The sequence below is a fragment of the Rhinoderma darwinii genome, chromosome 6 (genome assembly GCF_050947455.1).
Source record: "Rhinoderma darwinii isolate aRhiDar2 chromosome 6, aRhiDar2.hap1, whole genome shotgun sequence".
In the NCBI taxonomy this organism is placed as follows: Eukaryota; Metazoa; Chordata; class Amphibia; order Anura; family Rhinodermatidae; genus Rhinoderma; species Rhinoderma darwinii.
In genome coordinates, this window is record NC_134692.1 from 1,321,353 (window position 1) to 1,340,506 (window position 19,154).

The 19,154-nt window shown below is 46.5% G+C and overlaps 1 protein-coding gene across 2 annotated transcripts in view; it reads left to right on the forward strand.

The window, feature by feature from the left end:
• The first annotated feature begins 1,218 nt into the window (after nucleotides 1-1,218).
• CFAP221 (cilia and flagella associated protein 221) overlaps nucleotides 1,219-19,154 on the forward strand; it is a 97,504-nt gene continuing 79,568 nt past the window's right edge. Inside the window, exon 1 of one of the 2 annotated variants that reach the window (XM_075828989.1) lies at nucleotides 1,219-1,708. The gene's annotated coding sequence lies outside the window, so the exon portion shown is untranslated. The remainder of the gene's footprint in view (nucleotides 1,709-19,154) is intronic. The other variant, XM_075828988.1, reaches the window with a different exon arrangement.

A 19,154-nucleotide genomic window follows, 5' to 3' on the forward strand; every position in this document is an offset into this window, starting at 1 on the left:
CACTATGACGTGTAACCTGATGATTTCGGATAGAAATGAGATCTCAGCGCTGCAGTAAATGAAAAGCCCCCGACTCCTATTTACCGCATATCCCCAAAACGCAGCCAATGGGAGAAACAGTCCTATGCCAGGACCATGGAAGACCACCAGGCCCCCCCCCCCCCACACACTACTCATCATCCAACATTACTCATCATCCATCACCCAACCCCCCCCCACATTACTCATCATCCAATCCCCCCCCACATTACTCATCATCCAACATTACTCATCATCCATCATCCAACCCCCCCCCCACATTACTCATCATCCACCCCCCCCCATTACTCATCATCCAATCCCCCCCACATTACTCATCATCCATTACTCATCATCCATCACCCAACCCCCCCCCACATTACTCATCATCCAATCCCCCCCCACATTACTCATCATCCAACATTACTCATCATCCATCACCCAACCCCCCCCACATTACTCATCATCCAATCCCCCCCCACATTACTCATCATCCAACATTACTCATCATCCATCATCCAACCCCCCCCACATTACTCATCATCCACCCCCCCCATTACTCATCATCCAATCCCCCCCACATTACTCATCATCCAACATTACTCATCATCCATCATCCAACCCCCCCCCCCACATTACTCATCATCCAACCCCCCCCCCCCACATTACTCATCATCCACCCCCCCCCACATTACTCATCCAACCCCCCCCCACATTACTCATCCAACCCCCCCCCACATTACTCATCATCCACCCCCCCCCATTACTCATCATCCAACCCCCCCCCCCACATTACTCATCATCCACCCCCCCCCCCCCACATTACTCACCATCCAACCCCCCCCCCCCACATTACTCATCATCCACCCCCCCCCACATTACTCATCATCCAACCCCCCCCATACTACGCTCATCATCCGCTCGCCATACAGCCCCCCCACCCTCCTCCTCGCCCCCGGCAGCCACTACTACTTCATTAAATATCAATGTTTTCTGCCTCCCGCTCCGCTGCCCCCACACACAATATATAAAGTGTCCAGTCTCTCATATCATTACTATGTCCACAGGACTACGGAACCCATCATCCCTCCCATACTTACAGGTGACACGACAGCGAGGAGGACGGTCAGGGTGAGGGAGCCCATGATGAGTGAGATTCAGACCGCGACCACAGCACACGGGTCAGCAGTCATGTCCTGCCCGGACTGTGGAGGAGCCGCGGAGCCAGAGGCGGATCAAGTGCGGGAGCCGGGACCATGTGCAGCCCCGCCCCGAGCACCCGCAGCCGCGCCCTAAATATCAGCAGCCCCGCCCCGAGCGTCAACAGCCCCGCCCCAAACATCAGCAGCCCCGCCCCAAACATAAGCAGCCCCGCCCCGAGCAACAACAGCCCCTCCCCAAACGCCAGCAGCCGCTCCCCTCCTGAACTCTCACCAATGGCAGCCGAGGGGGCGGAGTTATTCTCTCGTTTATCAGATCGCGTCCAGTCCCGATCCGGCACCAGTAAAAGAAGCAGGAGATTTGTGTCATCGTGTAGAAATAAAGTCCTGAAATCGATAGAAGTCCCCCCAGTGAAGTAACATCAGAGGAACCAATGCTTCTCTTTCTCCTTCGTCCGCTTGAACGCTGGAAGATTTCCTGCCGGTAACGGACGCCGATCATTTACACGGAGCGATGATCGGGCGGACGGGTAGGCTTCGGTGACATCTGCGCTAAGGCTACGTTCCGGTTGCTGCGATGTTCCTCGTACATTTACGTCTTGTAGGCGGCACACACGCGGTTTACACGGGGCGATAAGATGCCGACTTGCGACCATTCTTATAGCGACATAAAACCGGTGATCAGCCGACAAATAAGCGTCGTACGAGCTCTGATCCGATTCTAATTGGTGTTTATCTTCTCCATGTGGCGCAGAACATGAGGACTACAACTCCCAGCCTCCCACGACGGTGCCCTGAAAATAACGCCAGATAGTGACCCACAAAGTAATAGTGCCCCTCCTTATACCCCACAAAGTAATAGTGTCCCCCCTTATACTCCACAAAGTAATAGTGTCCCCCCTTATACTCCACAAAGTAATAGTGTCCCCCCTTATACTCCACAAAGTAATAGTGCCCCCCCTTATACTCCACAAAGTAATAGTGCCCCTCCTTATACCCCACAAAGTAATAGTGTCCCCCCTTATACTCCACAAAGTAATAGTGCCCCCCCTTATACTCCACAAAGTAATAGTGTCCCCCTTATACTCCACAATGTAATAGTGCCCCTCCTTATACCCCCACAAAGTAATAGTGCCCCCCCTTATACTCCACAATGTAATAGTGCCCCTCCTTATACCCCACAAAGTAATAGTGCCCCCCCTTATACTCCACAAAGTAATAGTGTCCCCCTTATACTCCACAATGTAATAGTGCCCCTCCTTATACCCCACAAAGTAATAGTGCCCCCCCTTATACTCCACAAAGTAATAGTGCCCCCCTTATACTCCACAAAGTAATAGTGCCCCTCCTTATACTCCACAATGTAATAGTGCCCCCCCTTATACTCCACAAAGTAATAGTGCCCCCCTTATACTCCACAATGTAATAGTGCCCCCCTTATACTCCACAAAGTAATAGTGCCCCCCTTATACTCCACAATGTAATAGTGCCCCCCCTTATACTCCACAAAGTAACAGTGCCCCTCCTTATACTCCACAAAGTAATAGTGCCCCCCCTTATACTCCACAAAGTAACAGTGCCCTCCCTTATACTCCACAATGTAATAGTGCCCCCCTTATACTCCACAAAGTAATAGTGCCCCCCTTATACTCCACAAAGTAACAGTGCCCCTCCTTATACTCCACAAAGTAACAGTGCCCCTCCTTATACTCCACAAAGTAATAGTGTCCCCCTTATACTCCACAATGTAATAGTGCCCCTCCTTATACCCCACAAAGTAATAGTGCCCCCCCTTATACTCCACAAAGTAATAGTGCCCCCCTTATACTCCACAAAGTAATAGTGCCCCTCCTTATACTCCACAATGTAATAGTGCCCCCCTTATACTCCACAAAGTAATAGTGCCCCCCTTATACTCCACAATGTAATAGTGCCCCCCCTTATACTCCACAAAGTAATAGTGCCCCCCTTATACTCCACAATGTAATAGTGCCCCCCCTTATACTCCACAAAGTAACAGTGCCCCTCCTTATACTCCACAAAGTAACAGTGCCCCTCCTTATACTCCACAAAGTAATAGTGCCCCCCCTTATACTCCACAAAGTAACAGTGCCCCTCCTTATACTCCACAATGTAATAGTGCCCTCCCTTATACTCCACAATGTAATAGTGCCCCCCTTATACTCCACAAAGTAATAGTGCCCCCCTTATACTCCACAAAGTAAGTGCCCTCCTTATACTCCACAAAGTAACAGTGCCCCTCCTTATACTCCACAAAGTAATAGTGCCCCCCCTTATACTCCACAAAGTAACAGTGCCCCTCCTTATACTCCACAAAGTAATAGTGCCCCCCTTATACTCCACAATGTAATAGTGCCCCTCCTTATACTCCACAATGTAATAGTGCCCCCCCTTATACTCCACAATGTAATAGTGCCCCCCCTTATACTCCACAAAGTAACAGTGCCCTCCTTATACTCCACAATGTAATAGTGCCCCCCCTTATACTCCACAAAGTAATAGTGCCCCCCTTATACTCCACAATGTAATAGTGCCCTCCTTATACTCCACAATGTAATAGTGCCCCCCTTATACTCCACAAAGTAATAGTGCCCCCCCTTATACTCCACAAAGTAATAGTGCCCCTCCTTATACCCCACAAAGTAATAGTGTCCCCCCTTATACTCCACAAAGTAATAGTGCCCCCCCTTATACTCCACAAAGTAATAGTGTCCCCCTTATACTCCACAATGTAATAGTGCCCCTCCTTATACCCCACAAAGTAATAGTGCCCCCCCTTATACTCCACAATGTAATAGTGCCCCTCCTTATACCCCACAAAGTAATAGTGCCCCCCCTTATACTCCACAAAGTAATAGTGTCCCCCTTATACTCCACAATGTAATAGTGCCCCTCCTTATACCCCACAAAGTAATAGTGCCCCCCCTTATACTCCACAAAGTAATAGTGCCCCCCTTATACTCCACAAAGTAATAGTGCCCCTCCTTATACTCCACAATGTAATAGTGCCCCCCCTTATACTCCACAAAGTAATAGTGCCCCCCTTATACTCCACAATGTAATAGTGCCCCCCCTTATACTCCACAAAGTAATAGTGCCCCCCTTATACTCCACAATGTAATAGTGCCCCCCCTTATACTCCACAAAGTAACAGTGCCCCTCCTTATACTCCACAAAGTAACAGTGCCCCTCCTTATACTCCACAAAGTAATAGTGCCCCCCTTATACTCCACAAAGTAACAGTGCCCCTCCTTATACTCCACAATGTAATAGTGCCCTCCCTTATACTCCACAATGTAATAGTGCCCCCCTTATACTCCACAAAGTAATAGTGCCCCCCTTATACTCCACAAAGTAACAGTGCCCCTCCTTATACTCCACAAAGTAACAGTGCCCCTCCTTATACTCCACAAAGTAATAGTGTCCCCCTTATACTCCACAATGTAATAGTGCCCCTCCTTATACCCCACAAAGTAATAGTGCCCCCCCTTATACTCCACAAAGTAATAGTGCCCCCCTTATACTCCACAAAGTAATAGTGCCCCTCCTTATACTCCACAATGTAATAGTGCCCCCCCTTATACTCCACAAAGTAATAGTGCCCCCCTTATACTCCACAATGTAATAGTGCCCCCCCTTATACTCCACAAAGTAATAGTGCCCCCCTTATACTCCACAATGTAATAGTGCCCCCCCTTATACTCCACAAAGTAACAGTGCCCCTCCTTATACTCCACAAAGTAACAGTGCCCCTCCTTATACTCCACAAAGTAATAGTGCCCCCCCTTATACTCCACAAAGTAACAGTGCCCCTCCTTATACTCCACAATGTAATAGTGCCCTCCCTTATACTCCACAATGTAATAGTGCCCCCCTTATACTCCACAAAGTAATAGTGCCCCCCTTATACTCCACAAAGTAACAGTGCCCCTCCTTATACTCCACAAAGTAACAGTGCCCCTCCTTATACTCCACAAAGTAATAGTGCCCCCCCCTTATACTCCACAAAGTAACAGTGCCCCTCCTTATACTCCACAAAGTAATAGTGCCCCCCTTATACTCCACAATGTAATAGTGCCCCTCCTTATACTCCACAATGTAATAGTGCCCCCCCTTATACTCCACAATGTAATAGTGCCCCCCCTTATACTCCACAAAGTAACAGTGCCCTCCTTATACTCCACAATGTAATAGTGCCCCCCCTTATACTCCACAAAGTAATAGTGCCCCCCTTATACTCCACAATGTAATAGTGCCCTCCTTATACTCCACAATGTAATAGTGCCCCCCTTATACTCCACAAAGTAATAGTGCCCCCCTTATACTCCACAATGTAATAGTGCCCTCCTTATACTCCACAATGTAATAGTGCCCCTCCTTATACTCCACAAAGTAACAGTGCCCCTCCTTATACTCCACAAAGTAATAGTGCCCCCCCTTATACTCCACAAAGTAACAGTGCCCCTCCTTATACTCCACAAAGTAATAGTGCCCCCCTTATACTCCACAATGTAATAGTGCCCCTCCTTATACTCCACAATGTAATAGTGCCCCCCCTTATACTCCACAATGTAATAGTGCCCCCCCTTATACTCCACAAAGTAACAGTGCCCCTCCTTATACTCCACAAAGTAATAGTGCCCCCCCTTATACTCCACAATGTAATAGTGCCCCCCTTATACTCCACAATGTAATAGTGCCCCCCCTTATACTCCACAATGTAATAGTGCCCCCCCCTTATACCCCACAAAATAATAGTGCCGCCCTTATACTCCAGAATGTAATAGTGCCCCCCCCCTTATACTCCACAATGTAATAGTGCCCCCCCTTATACTCCACAATGTAATAGTGCCCCCCTTATACTCCACAAAGTAATAGTGCCCCCCCTTATACTCCACAAAGTAATAGTGCCCCCCCTTATACTCCACAAAGTAATAGTGCCCCCTTCTACTCCACAAAGTAATAGTGTCCCCCCTTATACTCCACAATATAATAGTGCCCCCGGTTAAACCCCACAAAGTAATAGTGCCCCCCCTTATACTCCACAATGTAATAGTGCCCCCCCTTATACTCCACAATGTAATAGTGTGCCCCCTTATACTCCACAAAGTAATAGTGCGCCCCCCTTATACTCCACAATGTAATAGTGCCCCCCCTTATACTCCACAATGTAATAGTGTCCCCCTTATACTCCACAATGTAATAGTGTCCCCCTTATACTCCACAAAGTAATAGTGCCCCCTTATACTCCACAAAGTAATAGTGCGCCCCCCTTATACTCCACAATGTAATAGTGCCCCCCTTATACTCCACAAAGTAATAGTGCCCCCCTTATACTCCACAATGTAATAGTGCCCTCCTTATACCCCACAAAATAATAGTGCCGCCCTTATACTCCACAAAGTAATAGCGCCCCCCTTATACTCCACAAAGTAATAGCGCCCCCCTTATACTCCACAAAGTAATAGTGCCCCTCCTTATACTCCACAAAGTAATAGTGCCCCTCCTTATACTCCACAAAGTAATAGTGCCCCCCTTATACTCCACAAAGTAATAGTGTCCCCCCTTATACTCCACAAAGTAATAGTGGCCCCCCCTTATACTCCACAAAGTAATAGTGCCCCCCTTATACTCCACAAAGTAATAGTGCCCCCCTTATACTCCACAAAGTAATAGTGTCCCCCCTTATACTCCACAAAGTAATAGTGCCCCCCCTTAAACCCCACAAAGTAATAGTGCCCCCCTTATACTCCACAAAGTAATAGTGTCCCCCCTTATACTCCACAATGTAATAGTGCCCTCCTTATACTCCACAAAGTAATAGTGCCCCCCCCTTATACTCCACAATGTAATAGTGCCCCCCTTATACTCCACAAAGTAATAGTGCCCTCCTTATACTCCACAAAGTAATAGTGCCCCCCCTTAAACCCCACAAAGTAATAGTGCCCCCCTTATACTCCACAAAGTAATAGTGCCCCCCTTATACTCCACAATGTAATAGTGCCCTCCTTATACTCCACAAAGTAATAGTGCCCCCCTTATACTCCACAATGTAATAGTGCCCCCCCTTATACTCCACAAAGTAATAGTGCCCCCCCTTATACTCCACAATGTAATAGTGCCCCCCCTTATACCCCACAAAATAATAGTGCCGCCCTTATACTCCACAAAGTAATAGTGCCCCCCTTATACCCCACAAAGTAATAGTGCCCCCCTTATACTCCACAAAGTAATAGTGCCCCCCTTATACTCCACAATGTAATAGTGCCCTCCTTATACTCCACAAAGTAATAGTGCCCCCCCTTATACTCCACAATGTAATAGTGCCCCCCCTTATACTCCACAAAGTAATAGTGCCCCCCCTTATACTCCACAATGTAATAGTGCCCCCCCTTATACCCCACAAAATAATAGTGCCGCCCTTATACTCCACAAAGTAATAGTGCCCCCCTAATACTCCACAAAGTAATAGTGCCCCCCCTTATACCCCACAAAATAATAGTGCCGCCCTTATACTCCACAAAGTAATAATGCCCCCCTTATACTCCACAATGTAATAGTGCCGCCCTTATACTCCACAAAGTAATCGTGTCCCCCCCTTATACTCCACAAAGTAATAGTGCCCCCCCTTATACTCCACAATGTAATAGTGCCCCCCTTATACTCCACAATGTAATAGTGCCCCCCCTTATACCCCACAATGTAATAGTGCCCCCCTTATACTCCACAATGTAATAGTGCCCCCCCTTATACTCCACAAAGTAATAGTGCCCCCCCTTATACTCCACAAAGTAATAGTGCCCCCTTATACTCCACAAAGTAATAGTGCCCCCTTATACTCCACAAAGTAATAGTGCCGCCCTTATACCCCACAAAGTAATAGTGCCCCCCTTATACTCCACAAAGTAATAGTGCCCCCCTTATACCCCACAAAGTAATAGTGCCCCCCTTATACTCCACAAAGTAATAGTGCCCCCCTTATACTCCACAAAGTAATAGTGCCCCCCTTATACTCCACAAAGTAATAGTGCCCCCCTTATACCCCACAAAGTAATAGTGCTCCTCCTTATACTCCACAAAGTAATAGTGCCCCCCTTATACTCCACAAAGTAATAGTGCCCCTCCTTATACTCCACAAAGTAACAGTGCCCCTCCTTATACTCCACAAAGTAACAGTGCCCCTCCTTATACTCCACAAAGTAATAGTGCCCCCCTTATACTCCACAAAGTAATAGTGCCCCTCCTTATACTCCACAAAGTAATAGTGCCCCCCTTATACTCCACAAAGTAATAGTGCCCCCCCTTATACTCCACAATGTAATAGTGCCCCCCTTATACTCCACAAAGTAATAGTGCCCCCCTTATACTCCACAAAGTAATAGTGCCCCCCTTATACTCCACAAGGTAATAGTGCCCCCCTTATACTCCACAAAGTAATAGTGCCCCCCTTATACTCCACAATGTAATAGTGCCCCCCCTTAAACCCCACAAAGTAATAGTGCCCCCCTTATACTCCACAATGTAATAGTGCCCCCCCTTATACTCCACAATGTAATAGTGTGCCCCCTTATACTCCACAAAGTAATAGTGCGCCCCCCTTATACTCCACAATGTAATAGTGCCCCCCCTTATACTCCACAAAGTAATAGTGCCCCCCCTTATACTCCACAATGTAATAGTGTCCCCCTTATACTCCACAATGTAATAGTGTCCCCCTTATACTCCACAAAGTAATAGTGCCCCCTTATACTCCACAAAGTAATAGTGCGCCCCCCTTATACTCCACAATGTAATAGTGCCCCCCTTATACTCCAAAAAGTAATAGTGCCCCCCTTATACTCCACAATGTAATAGTGCCCTCCTTATACCCCACAAAATAATAGTGCCGCCCTTATACTCCACAAAGTAATAGCGCCCCCCTTATACTCCACAAAGTAATAGCGCCCCCCTTATACTCCACAAAGTAATAGTGCCCCTCCTTATACTCCACGAAGTAATAGTGCCCCTCCTTATACTCCACAAAGTAATAGTGCCCCCCTTATACTCCACAAAGTAATAGTGTCCCCCCTTATACTCCACAAAGTAATAGTGCCCCCCTTATACTCCACAAAGTAATAGTGTCCCCCCTTATACTCCACAATGTAATAGTGCCCTCCTTATACTCCACAAAGTAATAGTGCCCCCCCCTTATACTCCACAATGTAATAGTGCCCCCCTTATACTCCACAAAGTAATAGTGCCCTCCTTATACTCCACAAAGTAATAGTGCCCCCCCTTAAACCCCACAAAGTAATAGTGCCCCCCTTATACTCCACAAAGTAATAGTGCCCCCCTTATACTCCACAATGTAATAGTGCCCTCCTTATACTCCACAAAGTAATAGAGCCCCCCCTTATACTCCACAATGTAATAGTGCCCCCCTTATACTCCACAAAGTAATAGTGCCCCCCCTTATACTCCACAAAGTAATAGTGCCCCCCCTTATACTCCACAATGTAATAGTGTCCCCCTTATACTCCACAATGTAATAGTGTCCCCCTTATACTCCACAAAGTAATAGTGCCCCCTTATACTCCACAAAGTAATAGTGCGCCCCCCTTATACTCCACAATGTAATAGTGCCCCCCTTATACTCCAAAAAGTAATAGTGCCCCCCTTATACTCCACAATGTAATAGTGCCCTCCTTATACCCCACAAAATAATAGTGCCGCCCTTATACTCCACAAAGTAATAGCGCCCCCCTTATACTCCACAAAGTAATAGCGCCCCCCTTATACTCCACAAAGTAATAGTGCCCCTCCTTATACTCCACGAAGTAATAGTGCCCCTCCTTATACTCCACAAAGTAATAGTGCCCCCCTTATACTCCACAAAGTAATAGTGTCCCCCCTTATACTCCACAAAGTAATAGTGCCCCCCTTATACTCCACAAAGTAATAGTGTCCCCCCTTATACTCCACAATGTAATAGTGCCCTCCTTATACTCCACAAAGTAATAGTGCCCCCCCCTTATACTCCACAATGTAATAGTGCCCCCCTTATACTCCACAAAGTAATAGTGCCCTCCTTATACTCCACAAAGTAATAGTGCCCCCCCTTAAACCCCACAAAGTAATAGTGCCCCCCTTATACTCCACAAAGTAATAGTGCCCCCCTTATACTCCACAATGTAATAGTGCCCTCCTTATACTCCACAAAGTAATAGAGCCCCCCCTTATACTCCACAATGTAATAGTGCCCCCCTTATACTCCACAAAGTAATAGTGCCCCCCCTTATACTCCACAATGTAATAGTGCCCCCCCTTATACCCCACAAAATAATAGTGCCGCCCTTATACTCCACAAAGTAATAGTGCCCCCCTTATACCCCACAAAGTAATAGTGCCCCCCTTATACTCCACAAAGTAATAGTGCCCCCCTTATACTCCACAATGTAATAGTGCCCTCCTTATACTCCACAAAGTAATAGTGCCCCCCCTTATACTCCACAATGTAATAGTGCCCCCCCTTATACTCCACAAAGTAATAGTGCCCCCCCTTATACTCCACAATGTAATAGTGCCCCCCCTTATACCCCACAAAATAATAGTGCCGCCCTTATACTCCACAAAGTAATAGTGCCCCCCTTATACCCCACAAAGTAATAGTGCGCCCCCCTTATACTCCACAAAGTAATAGTGCCCCCCCTTATACCCCACAAAATAATAGTGCCGCCCTTATACTCCACAAAGTAATAATGCCCCCCTTATACTCCACAATGTAATAGTGCCGCCCTTATACTCCACAAAGTAATCGTGTCCCCCCCTTATACTCCACAAATTAATAGTGCCCCCCCTTATACTCCACAATGTAATAGTGCCCCCCCTTATACTCCACAAAGTAATAGTGCCCCCCCTTATACTCCACAAAGTAATAGTGCCCCCTTATACTCCACAAAGTAATAGTGCCCCCCTTATACTCCACAAAGTAATAGTGTCCCCCCTTATACTCCACAAAGTAATAGTGCCCCCCCTTAAACCCCACAAAGTAATAGTGCCCCCCTTATACTCCACAAAGTAATAGTGTCCCCCCTTATACTCCACAATGTAATAGTGCCCTCCTTATACTCCACAAAGTAATAGTGCCCCCCCCTTATACTCCACAATGTAATAGTGCCCCCCTTATACTCCACAAAGTAATAGTGCCTTCCTTATACTCCACAAAGTAATAGTGCCCCCCTTATACTCCACAAAGTAATAGTGCCCCCCTTATACTCCACAAAGTAATAGTGCCCCCCTTATACTCCACAATGTAATAGTGCCCTCCTTATACTCCACAAAGTAATAGTGCCCCCCTTATACTCCACAATGTAATAGTGCCCTCCTTATACTCCACAAAGTAATAGTGCCCCCCTTATACTCCACAATGTAATAGTGCCCCCCCTTATACTCCACAAAGTAATAGTGCCCCCCCTTATACTCCACAATGTAATAGTGCCCTCCTTATACTCCACAAAGTAATAGTGCCCCCCTTATACTCCACAAAGTAATAGTGCCCCCCTTATACTCCACAATGTAATAGTGCCCTCCTTATACTCCACAAAGTAATAGTGCCCCCCTTATACTCCACAATGTAATAGTGCCCCCCCTTATACTCCACAAAGTAATAGTGCCCCCCCTTATACTCCACAATGTAATAGTGCCCCCCCTTATACCCCACAAAATAATAGTGCCGCCCTTATACTCCACAAAGTAATAGTGCCCCCCTTATACCCCACAAAGTAATAGTGCCCCCCTTATACTCCACAAAGTAATAGTGCCCCCCTTATACTCCACAATGTAATAGTGCCCTCCTTATACTCCACAAAGTAATAGTGCCCCCCCTTATACTCCACAATGTAATAGTGCCCCCCCTTATACTCCACAAAGTAATAGTGCCCCCCCTTATACTCCACAATGTAATAGTGCCCCCCCTTATACCCCACAAAATAATAGTGCCGCCCTTATACTCCACAAAGTAATAGTGCCCCCCTTATACTCCACAAAGTAATAGTGCCCCCCCTTATACCCCACAAAATAATAGTGCCGCCCTTATACTCCACAAAGTAATAATGCCCCCCTTATACTCCACAATGTAATAGTGCCGCCCTTATACTCCACAAAGTAATCGTGTCCCCCCCTTATACTCCACAAAGTAATAGTGCCCCCCCTTATACTCCACAATGTAATAGTGCCCCCCTTATACTCCACAATGTAATAGTGCCCCCCCTTATACCCCACAATGTAATAGTGCCCCCCTTATACTCCACAATGTAATAGTGCCCCCCCTTATACTCCACAAAGTAATAGTGCCCCCCCCTTATACTGCACAAAGTAATAGTGCCCCCTTATACTCCACAAAGTAATAGTGCCCCCTTATACTCCACAAAGTAATAGTGCCGCCCTTATACCCCACAAAGTAATAGTGCCCCCCTTATACTCCACAAAGTAATAGTGCCCCCCTTATACCCCACAAAGTAATAGTACCCCCCTTATACTCCACAAAGTAATAGTGCCCCCCTTATACTCCACAAAGTAATAGTGCCCCCCTTATACCCCACAAAGTAATAGTGCTCCTCCTTATACTCCACAAAGTAATAGTGCCCCCCTTATACTCCACAAAGTAATAGTGCCCCTCCTTATACTCCACAAAGTAACAGTGCCCCTCCTTATACTCCACAAAGTAACAGTGCCCCTCCTTATACTCCACAAAGTAATAGTGCCCCCCTTATACTCCACAAAGTAATAGTGCCCCTCCTTATACTCCACAAAGTAATAGTGCCCCCCTTATACTCCACAAAGTAATAGTGCCCCCCCTTATACTCCACAATGTAATAGTGCCCCCCTTATACTCCACAAAGTAATAGTGCCCCCCTTATACTCCACAAAGTAATAGTGTCCCCTTATACTCCACAAGGTAATAGTGCCCCCCTTATACTCCACAAAGTAATAGTGTCCCCCCTTATACTCCACAATGTAATAGTGCCCCCACTTAAACCCCACAAAGTAATAGTGCCCCCCCCTTATACTCCACAATGTAATAGTGCCCCCCCTTATACTCCACAATGTAATAGTGTGCCCCCTTATACTCCACAAAGTAATAGTGCGCCCCCCTTATACTCCACAATGTAATAGTGCCCCCCCTTATACTCCACAAAGTAATAGTGCCCCCCCTTATACTCCACAATGTAATAGTGTCCCCCTTATACTCCACAATGTAATAGTGTCCCCCTTATACTCCACAAAGTAATAGTGCCCCCTTATACTCCACAAAGTAATAGTGCGCCCCCCTTATACTCCACAATGTAATAGTGCCCCCCTTATACTCCACAAAGTAATAGTGCCCCCCTTATACTCCACAATGTAATAGTGCCCTCCTTATACCCCACAAAATAATAGTGCCGCCCTTATACTCCACAAAGTAATAGCGCCCCCCTTATACTCCACAAAGTAATAGCGCCCCCCTTATACTCCACAAAGTAATAGTGCCCCTCCTTATACTCCACGAAGTAATAGTGCCCCTCCTTATACTCCACAAAGTAATAGTGCCCCCCTTATACTCCACAAAGTAATAGTGTCCCCCCTTATACTCCACAAAGTTATAGTGCCCCCCTTATACTCCACAAAGTAATAGTGTCCCCCCTTATACTCCACAATGTAATAGTGCCCTCCTTATACTCCACAAAGTAATAGTGCCCCCCCCTTATACTCCACAATGTAATAGTGCCCCCCTTATACTCCACAAAGTAATAGTGCCCTCCTTATACTCCACAAAGTAATAGTGCCCCCCCTTAAACCCCACAAAGTAATAGTGCCCCCCTTATACTCCACAAAGTAATAGTGCCCCCCTTATACTCCACAAAGTAATAGTGCCCCCCTTATACTCCACAATGTAATAGTGCCCTCCTTATACTCCACAAAGTAATAGTGCCCCCCCTTATACTCCACAATGTAATAGTGCCCCCCTTATACTCCACAAAGTAATAGTGCCCCCCCTTATACTCCACAATGTAATAGTGCCCCCCCTTATACCCCACAAAATAATAGTGCCGCCCTTATACTCCACAAAGTAATAGTGCCCCCCTTATACCCCACAAAGTAATAGTGCCCCCCTTATACTCCACAAAGTAATAGTGCCCCCCTTATACTCCACAATGTAATAGTGCCCTCCTTATACTCCACAAAGTAATAGTGCCCCCCCTTATACTCCACAATGTAATAGTGCCCCCCCTTATACTCCACAAAGTAATAGTGCCCCCCCTTATACTCCACAATGTAATAGTGCCCCCCCTTATACCCCACAAAATAATAGTGCCGCCCTTATACTCCACAAAGTAATAGTGCCCCCCTTATACCCCACAAAGTAATAGTGCGCCCCCCTTATACTCCACAAAGTAATAGTGCCCCCCCTTATACCCCACAAAATAATAGTGCCGCCCTTATACTCCACAAAGTAATAATGCCCCCCTTATACTCCACAATGTAATAGTGCCGCCCTTATACTCCACAAAGTAATCGTGTCCCCCCCTTATACTCCACAAAGTAATAGTGCCCCCCCTTATACTCCACAATGTAATAGTGCCCCCCCTTATACTCCACAAAGTAATAGTGCCCCCCCTTATACTCCACAAAGTAATAGTGCCCCCTTATACTCCACAAAGTAATAGTGCCGCCCTTATACCCCACAAAGTAATAGTGCCCCCCTTATACCCCACAAAGTAATAGTGCCCCCCTTATACCCCACAAAGTAATAGTGCCCCCCTTATACTCCACAAAGTAATAGTGCCCCCCTTATACTCCACAAAGTAATAGTGCCCCCCTTATCGCCCACAAAGTAATAGTGCCCCCCTTATACTCCACAAAGTAATAGTGCCCCCCTTATACTCCACAAAGTAATAGTGCCCCCCTTATACCCCACAAAGTAATAGTGCTCCTCCTTATACTCCACAAAGTAATAGTGCCCCCCCTTATACTCCACAAAGTAATAGTGCCCCTCCTTATACTCCACAAAGTAATAGTGCCCCCCTTATACTCCACAAAGTAATAGTGCCCCCCTTATACTCCACAAAGTAATAGTGCCCCTCCTTATACTCCACAAAGTAACAGTGCCCCTCCTTATACTCCACAAAGTAACAGTGCCCCTCCTTATACTCCACAAAGTAATAGTGCCCCCCTTATACTCCACAAAGTAATAGTGCCCCTCCTTATACTCCACAAAGTAATAGTGCCCCCCTTATACTCCACAAAGTAATAGTGCCCCCCTTATACTCCACAAAGTAATAGTGCCCCCCTTATACTCCACAAAGTAATAGTGCCCCCCTTATACTCCACAAAGTAATAGTGTCCCCCCTTATACTCCACAAAGTAATAGTGCCCCCCTTATACTCCACAAAGTAATAGTGCCCCCCTTATACTCCACAAAGTAATAGTGCCCCCCTTATACTCCACAAAGTAATAGTGCCCCCTTATACTCCACAAAGTAATAGTGCCCCCCTTCTACTCCAAATTAATAGTGCCCCCCCTTATACTCCACAATGTAATAGTGCCCCCCTTATACTCCACAATGTAATAGTGCCCCCCCTTCTACTCCTCAAAGTAATAGTGCCCCTTTCTACTCCAAAGTAATAGTGCCCCCCCTTATACTCCACAATGTAATAGTGCCCCCCCTTATACTCCACAAATTAATAGTGCCCCCCTTATACTCCACAATGTAATAGTGCCCCCCTTATACTCCACAAAGTAATAGTGCCCCCCTTATACTCCACAATGTAATAGTGCCCCCCTTATACTCCACAAAGTAATAGTGCCCCCCTTCTACTCCAAAGTAATAGTGCCCCCCCTTATACTCCACAATGTAATAGTGCCCCCCTTATACTCCACAATGTAATAGTGCCCCCCCTTATACTCCACAAAGTAATAATGCCCCCCTTATACTCCACAATGTAATAGTGCCCCCCTTCTACTCCAAAGTAATAGTGCCCCCCCCTTATACTCCACAATGTAATAGTGCCCCCCCTTATACTCCACAATGTAATAGTGCCCCCCCTTATACTCCACAATGTAATAGTGCCCCCCCTTATACTCCACAATGTAATAGTGCCCCCCTTATACTCCACAAAGTAATAGTGCCCCCCCTGATACTCCACAAAGTAATTGTGGCCCCCCCTTATACTCCACAAAGTAATAGTGCCCCCCTTATACTCCACAAAGTAATAGTGCCCCCCTTATACTCCACAAAGTAATAGTGCCCCCCTTATACTCCACAAAGTAATAGTGCCCCCCTTATACTCCACAAAGTAATAGTGCCCCCCTTATGCTCCACAAAGTAATAGTGCCCCCCCCTTATACTCCACAAAGTAATAGTGCCCCCTTCTACTCCAAAGTAATAGTGCCCCCCCTTATACTCCACAATGTAATAGGGCCCCTCCTTATACTCCACAATGTAATAGTGCCCCCCCTTATACTCCACAATGTAATAGTGCCCCCCCTTATACTCCACAATGTAATAGTGCCCCCCCTTATACTCCACAATGTAATAGTGCCCCCCCTTATACTCCACAATGTAATAGTGCCCCCCTTATACTCCACAATGTAATAGTGCCCCCCCTTATACTCCACAAAGTAATAGTGCCCCCCCTTATACTCCACAAAGTAATAGTGGCCCCCCCTTATACTCCACAAAGTAATAGTGGCCCCCCCTTATACTCCACAAAGTAATAGTGCCCCCTTATACTCCACAATGTAATAGTGCCCCCCTTATACTCCACAATGTAATAGTGCCCCCCTTATACTCCACAATGTAATAGTGCCCCCCCTTATACTCCACAAAGTAATAGTGCCCCCCCTTATACTCCACAAAGTAATAGCGCCCCCCCTTATACTCCACAATGTAATAGTGCCCTCCCTTATACTCCACAAAGTAATAGTGCCCCCCTTATACCCCACAAAGTAATAGTGCCCCCCTTATACCCCACAAAGTAATAGTGCCCCCCTTATACCCCACAAAGTAATAGTGTCCCCCTTATACCCCACAAAGTAATAGTGTCCCCCTTATACCCCACAAAGTAATAGTGCCCTCCTTATACTCCACAAAGTAATAGTGGCCCCCCCTTATACTTCACAAAGTAATAGTTCCCCCCCTTATACTCCACAAAGTAATAGTGCCCCCCCTTATACTCCACAAAGTAATAGTGGCCCCCCCTTATACTCCACAAAGTAATAGTGCCCCCCCTTATACTCCACAAAGTAATAGTGCCCCCCTTATACTCCACAAAGTAATAGTGCCCCCCTTATACTCCACAAAGTAATAGTGCCCCCCCTTATACTCCACAATGTAATAGTGCCCCCCCCCTTATACTCCACAAAGTAATAGTGCCCCCCTTATACTCCACAAAGTAATAGTGCCCCCCCTTATACTCCACAAAGTAATAGTGCCCCCTTCTACTCCAAAGTAATAGTGCCCCCCCTTATACTCCACAATGTAATAGGGCCCCTCCTTATACTCCACAATGTAATAGTGCCCTCCTTATACTCCACAAAGTAATAGTGGCCCCCCCTTATACTTCACAAAGTAATAGTGCCCCCTTATACTCCACAAAGTAATAGTGCGCCCCCCTTATACTCCACAATGTAATAGTGCCCCCCTTATACTCCACAAAGTAATAGTGCCCCCCTTATACTCCACAAAGTAATAGTGCCCCCCTTATACTTCACAAAGTAATAGTGCCCCCTTATACTCCACAAAGTAATAGTGGCCCCCCCCTTATACTCCACAAAGTAATAGTGCCCCCTTATACTCCACAATGTAATAGTGCCCCCCCTTATACTCCACAATGTAATAGTGCCCCCCTTATACTCCACAATGTAATAGTGCCCCCCCTTATACTCCACAAAGTAATAGTGCCCCCCCTTATACTCCACAAAGTAATAGTGCCCCCCCTTATACTCCACAATGTAATAGTGCCCTCCCTTATACCCCACAAAGTAATAGTGCCCCCCTTATACCCCACAAAGTAATAGTGCCCCCCTTAGACCCCACAAAGTAATAGTGCCCCCCTTATACCCCACAAAGTAATAGTGTCCCCCTTATACCCCACAAAGTAATAGTGCCCTCCTTATACTCCACAAAGTAATAGTGGCCCCCCCTTATACTTCACAAAGTAATAGTGCCCTCTTATACTCCACAAAGTAATAGTGCGCCCCCCTTATACTCCACAATGTAATAGTGCCCCCCTTATACTCCACAAAGTAATAGTGCCCCCCTTATACTCCACAAAGTAATAGTGCCCTCCTTATACTCCACAAAGTAATAGTGCCCCCCTTATACTCCACAATGTAATAGTGCCCCCCTTATACTCCACAAAGTAATAGTGCCCCCCCTTATACTCCACAATGTAATAGTGCCCTCCTTATACTCCACAAAGTAATAGTGCCCCCTTATACTCCACAAAGTAATAGTGCCGCCCTTATACCCCACAAAGTAACAGTGCCCCCCTTATACTCCACAATGTAATAGTGCCCCCCTTATACTCCACAATGTAATAGTGCCCCCCTTATACTCCACAATGTAATAGTGCCCCCCCCTTATACCCCACAATGTAATAGTGCCCCCCTTATACTCCACAATGTAATAGTGCCCCCCCTTATACTCCACAATGTAATAGTGCCCCCCTTATACTCCACACAGTAATAGTGCGCCCCCCTTATACTCCAAAGTAATAGTGCCCCCCTTATACTCCACAATGTAATAGTGCCCCCCCTTATACTCCACAATGTAATAGTGCCCCCCCCTTATACTCCACAATGTAATAGTGCCCCCCCTTATACTCCACAATGTAATAGTGCCCCCCTTATACTCCACAATGTAATAGTGCCCCCCCCCTTATACTCCACAATGTAATAGTGCCCCCCCTTATACTCCACAATGTAATAGTGCCC